Below are 12656 nucleotides of genomic sequence, written 5' to 3'. Positions count from 1 at the left end.
TAATCTACGTACATCACACCCCCAGACTTAAACCTTTGCTTGTCCTCAAGCAAACTACTGCAGTCTAAATTCATATGTTCTACAACACATTCATAAAACCCAGTGCACTTTCCTAACTCTATCAAAAAGTTTCATTAACAAGCTTGATCATGGAAACAAGTAAAGTATGGTTCAAGCATAAGAATCTTGTGCGCAGTGTAAAAGTAACTCAACACCCTTCAAGTTTCAATCCATGTCCTAGTCAAGTCGTCATCAAATTTGAATTCCTAATGTTTCCAGTGAAAGACAAGTAACCAGTGATAGGCACTTACTCACCATTCACTTGGTTCATATTTCCCAACTAACCCAAGGTCTCAAAGGTGTGCTCAATCTCAAGGGAAGCTAAGCAGTCATTTCCCCAGTAACCTAACTCGGTCTCAAAGGGGTGACTTGCTAGATTCCACTCATGACAACTGTTTTTTATATCCCTTATTGTTCTTTTTTTTTTATAAGTGTTTGCATTGTGCAAAACTTATTCACAAATGTACTTTTAGCACACATGTTGGGATATTTTGATTTTTCCAAATGAGCTTTAATGATTTGAACCTCATCCAGTAACCAAAATGAAAGTTGAGAGATCACCATGGAAACCAAGTACTAAGCAAACAAGATGAATCATGACTATTTCAATGACATCAACTATTCAAGCATCAAGCACAAGTGTAGTGAAGATAAAATCCTTAAGGTTGAACCAAAACTAAAACTCATCACCATAAGATTCTTAGCTTATTAATGCTTCCCAAGATAGAAAAAAGAACTACACAAAGTTTACTAGTAGCATCATGCGAACATCATGAATCGAGACAATAATCGTGCTAACATTTCACTTGAATCCAAGAAAGCATATAAGTGAAGATTTGATGTTCTCAAAATATTTTTTTTGCCATGATTATTTCAAAAACAAGCAAAATAAAGCAACAAGCAAAGAAAATAAGAACCAACATGAAAAACTACTCAAAAACTAAAAACTGAAAACCAAACTAAACAATACATGACACCCCCCAGACTTAAACTTTTCATCGTCCCGATGAAATCAGTATGGTGGAGGAGGTGGAGGTGGACGAGGGAAAGGAGGTCTACGACGTGGTTGGCCAATAGGAAAACTAGGAAAACCTAGAATCTCACCCAAGGATCTATGATACTCATATAAAGCATCAACTTGTTGGCTAGTAAGCGTCATACTCTGCATAAAATCTCTCATCCTAGCCTGATCAGTATCATAATCCTGCACAAACTCAGCCACTTGACCTTGAAAATTCCTCGTAAACTGAAAATAATTTTGTACCTCCCTAAACTGATCATCAGATAAAGAGAAGCGCCCCTCCAACATTTTTTGTTGGGAATCTTGCTTCTCATGAAGTGATTCTAGAGACGTACGAAAATCTGAAAAATCAAACCTAGAAGATCCCGTGCCATATGCAAAAGAATGCCTAGCAGGCTCCATAAAACTAGAAGGCTGCGTATGTCCAGATGACGAGGGTTCATTATGTGGCTCAGCGTCTCCAGGTATAGACGGGTTATCCTCAAAATCTAACTCAGAAATTACCCAATTAACCCGGTTACGAATAGTAGTTCGTTCAGGAAAAGGAAGGGGTAAAGGAGAACCATTCCTCCTAGGAAACGCGAAACCATTCTCATCCCGAACGATCATTTTCATAGCAAGACATGTATCAATGTCAATCATGTCATTACCATGAATTATTTCCAACCCATCAACATCAAGATTTAAATTACAAGCTATTCGGGTAATCAAACCACCAAAAACAATTGATCCCGATGATGCCCTAGCTGATCTCAATAAGGTTTGAACAAAATGAAAACCAGAGTCAAATTCAACCTTATAAAGCATAGCCCATAAAGCATAAAGCTCTATCTTCTTAACCACCCCATCACTCTCTCCCCTACCAAAAATAGTTTTACTCATGACTCTATGTAGATACCTAAAGATGGGGTTTTGCATATGGGAGGCCTTAGCTCTTGAAGGCTCATAAGGTTCATCTAACCTAGTTATTGCATTCCAAAAATGATTCCAATTAAACCTTGGATCAAACCTACGAGGGCTACCGGTGGTTATTCCAAAATAAGAATTAAAGTCACTAAATGCCCATAGAAATTCTTGATTCATTAATCTAAAAGAGATTTTTCCATAATAATCATCTTCATTAGTAAAATGGACATCCAATGAACTTAAAAATTCCAAAACAAGACGAGGATATGTAGGCAAATGTGTGTACATAATATCACTCCAATCTAAAAACCCAATCATCAAATCTACATCTTCCCTAATTCCAAGCATATCAAGAACAGTTGGGTCCATATATCTAGTACACACTATCTTTCTATTGACAAGAATTGCAAATCTAGTTACTTGATCATCATTTCTGAACACAATATTGAATTCATTGTCATTACCTTCGTTGCGTGAAGTCCTTTTGCCTTTGCCCTTCACTGGTTGTTTTCCTTTGTCTCTTGATGGCTCCTTCTCTTTGTCTCCACTAGATCCACCACCTCCTTTGCGTAATCTCTTCAAAATATTAGACATCTTGATGAGTTTAGATAGGGGAAGAATTATCTAGAGTTGTGGAACTTTAAAGAACAAAACTTCAAAGAACAAAAGATCTTATGTTAGGAGAACAAAAGTCCAAGTCTTAGAGAGAAGGAGAATCGGATCTAAAAGATCTTGAGAGATTAGAGAGGAGTTTTTAAGAATTGGGAGAGAAAGATATGTTTTGGAGAGTTGGGGGTGTGCGGAACACGGCCAAGATCTGGCCGTGTGAGGTAGGAGGTAGACTTTAATAGTTCTCCTGCACGGGCCGTGTAAATCCACACGGCCTCCCCATCTTTCCTCTCGGGATTCTTTGCACGGGCCGTGTAGATCCACACGGCCTCCCCCTCTTCCTTCTCTGGATTCCTTGCACGGCCGTGTCCATGACACGGCCTATACCTTTCTCCCCTCGGGAGATCCCACACGGCGGTGTCTGGATGACACGGCCCAAACACCTCCCTTCTCTGCACCCTCTGCCTGGCCGTGTATAGCACACGGCCTGACTCCGTTTTGCACCTAACCTGAAAACAAAATCAAAAGAATGCATCAAACTAAAAGAAATTACAATACAAATCAAAATTAACTAAAAGAACCCTTGGGTTGCCTCCCAAGAAGCGCTTGTTTAAGGTCTTTAGCTCGACCAAACTTAATCATTCGCTCCTTTTCCTCGCCCTTGGAGGACAGATATACTTTTCATTTCTGTTGGGAGATCTTCTCCCAACATCTTCCACCACATTGTCTCCTTCATTTGGTGGCCTTCCATGAGGATGGAAATTCCATTCCTCAAGTTTATAAATGCTTGTCCTGCTACAAGCATTTAAAAGAGACGAGACATGGTTAGAGATATTAGATAAATCATATTCCAACTTTTCCTTACCAATTACCAAAGAAAGCTTATGATTTTTGACATCAATTATAGCTCTAGCTGTAGCAAGGAAAGGTCTTCCTATTATGAAAGGAATCCCAAGGTCCTCTTCCATGTCCAATACGACAAAATCTGTGGGAATAACATTCCCATCCATCTCTACCGGCACATCCTCTATAATACCCAAAGGGTACCTGCAGGAATGATCGGCAAGTTGAAGTGCCATAGTAGTAAGTTTAATGTTTTTGAGCCCTAATTTATTACAAATTCAATAGGGAATGAGGCTAACACTTGCCCCCAAATCACAAAAAGCTTTTTCAAAAAATTATTTTCCTATGTTGCAAGGAATATAAAAGCTCCCTGGGTCCTTCAATTTTGGAGAAGTGTTCTTCTCAAAAATAGCACTACATTCCTGACTAAGCGCAATGGTCTCGACCTCTCCTCTTCTTCTCTTATTTGACATGAGATCCTTCAGAAATTTGGCAAATCTAGGCATTTGTAGAATAGCATCAATGAGAGGTACCTCTACACAAATCTCCTTATCCTTTTCTAGAAACTTGCCAAATTCTTCATCCTTCTTGAGCATTGTAAGTCTCTGAGGAAAAGGGACAGCTTTGCTCTGATGGTTCAGTGGAAGAGTCTCTTCAACCTCAATGGTACTCTCCTCATTAGCTTGAATCTGATTCGGTATAGGAGGAGGGAGCTCTTCTTCTTTTTGTATCCCTTTTGAAGCAGTCACTTGGGAGTCTCCCAAGGTCCATCCGCTCCTAAGCTCAATCCTATTGCAATGCTCCATAGGATTCACATCAGGTTTTCCTGGTGCTCTGGATGATGAGGAAGCTAGTTGGGCAATTTGACTATCCTGAATCTTTTGATGCTTTTCAAAATTATCCATTCTCTGAATGAGCTTTGCTATATCTTGCTTCATTTCATTCTGAGTTGAGATAATTTCTTCAAGCATCTTTTCAACATTTGACTTTGGTAAGCCTTGAGAAGATAGATGTTGAAAATTTTGTTGCCCAGCTTGAAAATTTGGTCTTGCCCCCATAGATGGTCCTTGATCTTGATTATTTCTGTAAGAAAAATTTGGATGACTCTTCCATCCAGGGTTATAAGTATTTGAGTATGGGTTGTTCTGCCTTTGATTGTAACTCATGATTGCATCACATTGTTCAAGTTGATTGATTTGTGCAGTGATAGCTCCCAATGGACATGAGTCATTTGAATGCTCTGAACTCCCACATACTTCACAAGATGTACTAATAGCATTGACCATATTAGCACTAGTCCCCATAATCTCAAATTTCTTTGTAAGAGCGTCCAATTTTGCAGACAGAAGAGTGACTGCGTCTACATCAAACTTCCCTGATGCTTTAATTGTTGGGTTTACAGAGGAATAGCCACCACTTCTTTCATTTGCCCATTGATGATGATTTTGTGCTATACTTTCAATGATTTCTTCGGCTTCATCTAAGCTTTTGTTCATAAGTGCCCCTCCAGCAGCTGAATCAAGGGACACTTTGGTATGATAATTGATACCATTGTAAAAAGTGTGCAACACTAACCATCTTTCCAACCCATGATGTGGGCATTGTCTGAGCATACTATTATATCTATCCCATGCTTCAAAAAGAGATTCTGAGTCGGTTTGCTTGAAGCTTGCAATTAAATTCCTCATATGAGCTGTTTTGCTTGGTGGATAGAACTTATCAAGAAACTGTTGCTCACACTGCTCCCAAGTGGTGATGCTATTAGGGGCCAAAGAATTCAGCCATTGCTTTGCCCTATCTCTTAAAGAAAACCCAAATAATAATAATCTAACTGCATCTGAAGGAACTCCATTCATTTTCATGGTACCACATATTTCATAAAAGACCTCTAAGTGTTGATTAGGGTCCTCATGAGGTCCTCCACCAAATTGGTTCTGCTGCACCATAGATATAATTGCGGGTTTGATCTCAAAGTTATTAGTTTCCACTGAAGGTCTTGAAATACTAGATCGAAAACCTCTCGCATAGGGTGCTGCATAATCCTTAAGTGGTCTATTTGCCATATTCAAATGTTCCTGTTCTTCAATTTGCCTTTGCAGAATTCTTCTTTTATGGAAAGTTCTATCAATCTCAGGGTCAAAAGGAAAGAATTCCCCTGCAAAGTTAGATCTTCGCATACACAAGAACAAGATAGCAGATAGCAATTCGACACAAAAAGAAAATTAGAAGAATCAAAAATGCAGAATTGAATTTGTATTAAAAGAATTAACAAGAAGTGAAAGTTATACAAGAAACTAAAAAAAACAGAAATCTAATGATTAGTTACAACTATGCAATATGAAAGGAAAACAAATGTTATGTTTAGTCTAACTCAATTGATAATTCCTAATGTTATAGCGCAGTCCCCGGCAACGGCGCCAAAAACTTGTTACGCTCCGCAAGTGTACGGAAATGTCGCAAGTAATATAAAAGATTATCGTATCCACAGGGACTGGAATAAGCACTAGAAATGCCTCAATGCGAATTAGCTAAACAACTATCCAATCATTTCAAAAGCAAAGTAAAGGTAAACAAATCTAGTCTTAAAGATCAACAAACAAGAGTCTAGTGTTTCGGGTTATGATAAAAGGAGATTCTAGGAGTTTCGGTTTCTTTGTAAGGTTTCTTGAATGTAAATGGTTCACCAATTCTTATCCCTCAATTGCCAAACATGTAGAAAGTTGCCGGTTCCCTCTTGCAATAGACAACCGGCTAAAGACTGAGAAATGTATCTAAATAGGATTAATTAGACATAAACCTATGTTGTCCTTACACAGAAGTGCACCTATTACTATGCCTTCCTCGGATATCAACGTAGAAGCCCACGACTCATTAATCTATCAAGATACAAGAAGCTAATCATAAAATCCATCCTACTCTCTTGAATATCCCTATTTCCTCTTCAAGATTATCTCTCAAACGTCCTTACACGGGTTTGCACCTGTCACGTGGATCCCTCGGATGATCGAGTGAGAGTTTATCTTTACAAAGTCCATAAGAAATCCAAACAATCAATCAAGAATGAGAATTAAGCACAAATCACCATCAATCATTCAAGATCTAATTGATACAAGCAAGATAATGTCATTGAAACAAGAAAATGGCAAATCCATAAGAGATTACATTAATCCATCATACAAATACTCCCTTAATCCTAGAATACAAGATCTACTCCATGAATCGAGGAAGAAAACCCGAAGAAATAGAGATTACAAGCATTCCTTGAATCCCCAATCCAAGAAAACAAGAAGAGGGGGAAAGAGAAAACTTATCTACGAAGAAGCCTTGTCTTCGGATCCAATCCTCGCTCCGGAGTCGAAATCGTCGAGATCTCCCTTAGAATCGCCCAGAAATCCTCCCAAGAATGGGAGGAAACCACCAAATCTTGCTTTCTCCCAAAGGGGGAGAGATCCCCTTTCAATTCATGAAGAAGGGTTTAAATAGAGGAGGGAATCGGGCGCCACACGGCCCCGTGACACGGCCGTGTGAGATTCACACGGCCATGTCCAGTTCCCTCTCTGCCAAAGCTGCACGGCCGTGTGACTCCACACGGCCAGAACCCTTCTGCTCTCTGGAAATGCTACACGGCCGTGTGGTGCACACGGCCACAGCCTGCTTAGTCTCTGGAAATGCTACACGGCCGTGTGGTGCACACGGCCGCAGCCTGCTTGGTCTCTGGAAATCTCACACGGCCGTGTAGATCCACACGGCCCTGTAAGGCTTCTGCTCTGGTTGGCTTCAAATCTTGACACGGTCGTGCGAGGTTCACATGTCATCTTCCGCTTCTGTTGGTGCCAAACTCCACACGGCCCGAGCTCCATACCAGTGCAGGGCCGTGTGAGGTACACGGCCCGGTGCTTTCTCCCTTCGTTTCCTCCAATGCATGCCTAAAGATGTAGATTCTTCACCAAATCGACTCCTGTGTACAGAAAATGCACAAAAAGTAGATCTCCGAACCAAAAGAGTAAATATGCTAAAAGGAAAGCTGGAAGTATAAAAATGCATAGATCAAGCATGCTCAAAGTATGTAAATGTGCGTAAAAACATGCATAAAAGAGTATATAATCTACGCACATCAATAATCTACGCACATCACACCCCCAGACTTAAACCTTTGCTTGTCCTCAAGCAAAATGCTGCAGTCTAAATTCATATGTTCGACAACACATTCATAAAACCCAGTGCACTTTCCTAACTCTATCAAAAAGTTTCATTAACAAGCGTGATCATGGAAACAAGTAAAGTATGGTTCAAGCATAAGAATGTTGTGCACAGTGTAAAAGTAACTCAACACCCTTCAAGTTTCAATCCATGTCCTAGTCAAGTCGTCATCAAATTTGAATTCCTAGTGTTTCCAGTGAAAGACAAGTAACCAGTGATAGGCACTTACTCACCATTCACTTGGTTCATAGTTCTCAACTAACCCAAGGTCTCAAAGGTGTGCTCAATCTCAAGGGAAGCTAAGCAGTCATTTCCCCAGTAACCTAACTCTGTCTCAAAGGGCTGACTTGCTAGATTCCACTCATGACAACTGTTTTTTATATCCCTTATTATTATTTTTTAAATTTTTTTTATAAGTGTTTGCATTGTGCAAAACTTATTCACAAATGCACTTTTAGCACACATGTTGGGATATTTTGATTTTTCCAAATGAGCTTTAATGATTTGAGCCTCATCTAGTAACCAAAATGAAAGTTGAGAAATCATCATGGAAACCAAGTACTAAGCAAACAAGATGAATCATGACTATTTCAATGACATCAACTATTCAAGCATCAAGCACAAGTGTAGTGAAGATAAAATCCTTAAGGTTGAACCAAAACTAAAACTCATCACCATAAGATTCTTAACTTATTAATGCTTCCCAAGATAGAAAAAAGAACTACACAAAGTTTACTAATAGCATCATTCGAACATCATGAATCAAGACAATAATCGTGCTAACATTTCACTTGAATCCAAGAAAGCATATAAGTGAAGATTTGATGTTCTCAATTTTTTTTTTTTTGCCATGATTATTTCAAAAACAAGCAAAATAAAGCAACAAGCAATGAAAAGAAGAACCAACATGAAAAACTAACAAAAACTAAAAACTGAAAACCAAACTAAACAGTACATGACACCCCCCAGACTTAAACTTGTCATCGTTCCGATGAAATCAATATGGTGGAAGAGGTGGAGGTGGACGAGGGAAAGGAGGTCTACGACGTGGTTGGCCAATAGGAAAACTAGGAAAACCTGGAATCTCACCCAAGGATCTATGATACTCATATAAAGCATCTACTTGTTGGCTAGTAAGCATCATGCTCTGCATAAAATCTCTCATCCTAGCCTAATCAGTATCATAATCCTGCACAAACTCAGCCACTTGACCTTGAAAATTCCTCGTAAACTGAAAATAATTTTGTACCTCCCTAAACTGATCATCAGATAAAGAGAAGCGCCCCTCCAACATTTTTCATTGGGCATCTTACTTCTCATGAAGTGATTCTAGAGACGTACGAAAATATGAAAAATCAAACCTAGAAGATCCCGTGCCATATGCAAAAGAATGCCTAGCAGGCTCCATAAAACTAGAAGGTTGTGGGTGTCCAGATGACGAGGGCTCATGATGTGGCTCAGTGTCTCTAGGTATAGAAGGGTTATCCTCAAAATCTAACTCAGAAATTACCCAACTAGCCGGGTTACGAATAGTAGTTTGTTCAGGAAAAGGAAGGGGTAAAGGAGAACCACTCCTCCTAGGAAACGCGAAACCATTCTCATCCCGAACGATCATTTTCATAGCAAGACATGCATCAATGTCAATCATGTCATTACCATGAATTATTTCCAACCCATCAACATCAAGATTTAAATTATAAGCTATTCGGGTAATCAAACCACCAAAAAAAATTGATCCCGATGATGCCCTAGCAGATCTTAATAAGGTTTGAACAAAATGAAAACCAGAATCAAATTCAACCTTATAAAGCATAGCCCATAAAGCATAAAGCTCTATCTTTTTAACCACCCCATCACTCTCTCCCCTACCAAAAATAGTTTTACTCATGACTCTATATAGATACTTAAAGATGGGGTTTTGCATGTGGGAGGCCTTAGCTCTTGAAGGCTCATAAGGTTGATCTAACCCAGTCATTGCATTCCAAAAATGATTCCAATTAAACCTTGGATCAAACCTACGAGGGCTACCGGTGGTTAATCCAAAACAAGAATTAAAGTCACTAAATTCCCATAGAAATTCTTGATTCATTAGTCTAAATGAGATTTTTTCAAAATAATCATCTTCATTAGTAAAATGGACATCCAATGAACTTAAAAATTCCAAAACAAGACGAGGATATGTAGGCAAATGTGTGTACATAATATCACTCCAATCTAAAAACCCAATCATCAAATCTACATCTTCCCTAATTCCAAGCATATCAAGAACAGTTGGGTCCATATATCTAGTACACACTATCTTTCTATTGACAAGAATTGCAAATCTAGTTACTTGATCATCATTTCTAAACACAATATTGAATTCATTGTCATTACCTTCGTTGCGTGAAGTCCTTTTGCCTTTGCCCTTCACTGGTTGTTTTCCTTTGTCCCTTGATGGCTCCTTCTCTTTGTCTCCACTGGATCCACCACCTCCTTTGCGAAGTTTCTTCAAAATGTTGGACATCTTGATGAGTTTAGATAGGGGAAGAATTATCTAGGGTTGGAAAAATGGAAATCAAAGAACAAAACTTCAAAGAGAAAAGATCTTAGGTTAGGAGAACAAAAAGTCCAAGTCTTAGAGAGGAGGAGAATCCGGATCTAAGAGATCTTGAGAGATTAGGGAGGAGTTTTTAAGAGATTGGGAGAGAAAGAGATGTTTTGGAGAGTTGGGGGTGTGCGGAACACGGCCAAGATCTGGCCGTGTAAGGTAGAAAGAAGACTTTAATAACTCTCCTACACGGGCCGTGCAGATCCACACGGCCTCCCCCTCTTCCTTCTCTGGATTCTTCGCACGGTCGTGTCTGGGACACGACCTCTCCATCTTTCTTCTCGGAATTCTTTGCACGGCCGTGTTTGGGACACGACCTAGACCTTTTTCTCCTCGGGATTCTTTATACGGTCGTGTTTGAGACACGGCCTAGACCTTTTTCTCCTCGGGAGATCCTACACGGCCGTGTCTGGATGACACGACCCAAGCACTTCCCTTCTCTGCAACCTTTGCCTGGCCGTGTATAGCACACGGCCGGGCTCTGTTTTGCACCTAACCTGAAAACAAAATCAAAAGAATGCATCAAACTAAAAGAAATTAAAATACAAATCAAAACTAACTAAAAGAACCCTTGGGTTGCCTCCCAAGAAGAACTTGTTTAAGGTCTTTAGCTCGACCAAACTTGATCATTCACTTCTTTTCCTCTCCCTTGGAGGACAGATATACTTTTCGTTTTTATTGGGAGATCTTCTCCCAACATCTTCCACCACATTGTCTCCTTCGTTTGGTGGCCTTCCATGAGGATGGAAATTCCATTCCTCAAGTTTATAAATGCTTGTCCTGCTACAAGCATTTAAAAGAGACGAGACATGGTTAGAGATATTAGATAAATCATATTCCAACTTTTCCTTACCAATTACCAAAGAAAGCTTATGATTTTTGACATCAATTATAGCTCCAGCTGTAGCAAGGAAAGGTCTTCCTAATATGATAGGAATCCTGGGGTCCTCTTCCATGTCCAACACGACAAAATCTGTGGGAATAACATTCCCATCCACCTCTACTGGCACATCTTCTATAATACCCAAAGGGTACCTGCAGGAATGATCGGCAAGTTGAAGTGCCATAGTAGTAAGTTTAATGTTTTTGAGACCTAATTTATTACAAATTGAATAGGGAATGAGGCTAACACTTGCCCCCAAATCACAAAAAGCTTTTTCAAAAAATTCTTTTCCTATGTTGCAAGGAATATAAAAGCTCCCTGGGTCCTTTAGTTTTGGGGAAGTGTTCTTCTCCAAAATAGCACTACATTCCTCACTAAGCGCAATGGTCTCAACCTCTCCTCTTCTTCTCTTGTTTGACATGAGATCCTTCAGGAATTTGGCAAATCTAGGCATTTGAAGAATAGCATCAATAAGAGGTACCTCTACACAAATTTCCTTAACTTTTTCTAAAAACTTGCCAAATTCTTCATCTTTCTTGAGCATTGTAAGTCTCTGAGGAAAAGGGACAGCTTTGCTCTGATGGTTCAGTGGAAGAGTCTCTTCAACCTCAATGGTACTCTCCTCATTAGCTTGAATCTGATTTGGTATAAGAGGAGAGAGCTCTTCTTCTTTTTATATCCCTTTTGAAGCAGTCACTTGGGAGTCTCCCAAGGTTCGTCCGCTCCTAAGCTCAATTCTATTGCAATGCTCCATAGGATTCACATCAGGTTTTCCTGGAAGTTGTCCTGGTGCTCTGGATGATGAGGAAGCTAGTTGGGCAATTTGACTATCCTGGATCTTTTGATGCTTTTCAGAATTATCCATTCTCTGAATGAGCTTTGCTAAATCTTGCTTCATTTCATTCTGACTTGAGATAATTTCTTCAAGCATCTTTTCAATATTTAACTTTGGTAAGCCTTGAGAAGATAGATGTTGAAAATTTTGTTGCCCAACTTGAAAATTTGGTCTTGCCCCCATAGATGGTCCTTGATCTTGATTATTTCTATAAGAAAAATTTGGATGGCTCTTCCATCTAGGGTTATAAGTATTTGAGTATGGGTTGTTCTGCCTTTGATTGTAACTCATGATTGCATCACATTGTTCCAGTTGATTGATTTGTGCAGTGATAGCTCCCAATGGACATGAGTCATTTGAGTGCTCTGAACTCCCACATACTTCACAAGATGTACTAATAGCATTGACCATATTAGCACTAGTCCCCATATTCTCAAATTTCTTTGTAAGAGCGTCCAATTTTGCAGACAAAAGAGTGACTGCATCTACATCAAACTTCCCTGATGCTTTAATTGTTGGGTTTACAGAAGAATAGCCACCACTTCTTTCATTTGCCCATTGATGATGATTTTGTGCTACACTGTCAATAATTTCTTCAGCTTCATCTAAACTTTTATTCATAAGTGCCCCTCCAGCAGCTGAATCAAGGGACACTTTAGTATGATAGTTGATACCATTATAAAAAGTGTGCAACGCTAACCATCTTTCC

The 12656-nt window shown here is 39.4% G+C and overlaps 1 non-coding gene across 1 annotated transcript; it reads left to right on the top strand.

The window, feature by feature from the left end:
- The first annotated feature begins 5023 nt into the window (after positions 1-5023).
- On the top strand, positions 5024-5129 carry LOC122039312. Its single transcript, XR_006128162.1, has one exon. It is a non-coding gene; the product is annotated as a small nucleolar RNA R71 (small nucleolar RNA).
- The last annotated feature ends 7527 nt before the right edge of the window (positions 5130-12656 follow it).

The sequence above is a fragment of the Zingiber officinale genome, chromosome 1A (assembly GCF_018446385.1).
Source record: "Zingiber officinale cultivar Zhangliang chromosome 1A, Zo_v1.1, whole genome shotgun sequence".
Lineage (NCBI taxonomy): Eukaryota > Viridiplantae > Streptophyta > Magnoliopsida > Zingiberales > Zingiberaceae > Zingiber > Zingiber officinale.
Note: the sequence above shows the minus strand (reverse complement) of the source record. Positions and strands in the feature narration are given on the sequence as shown.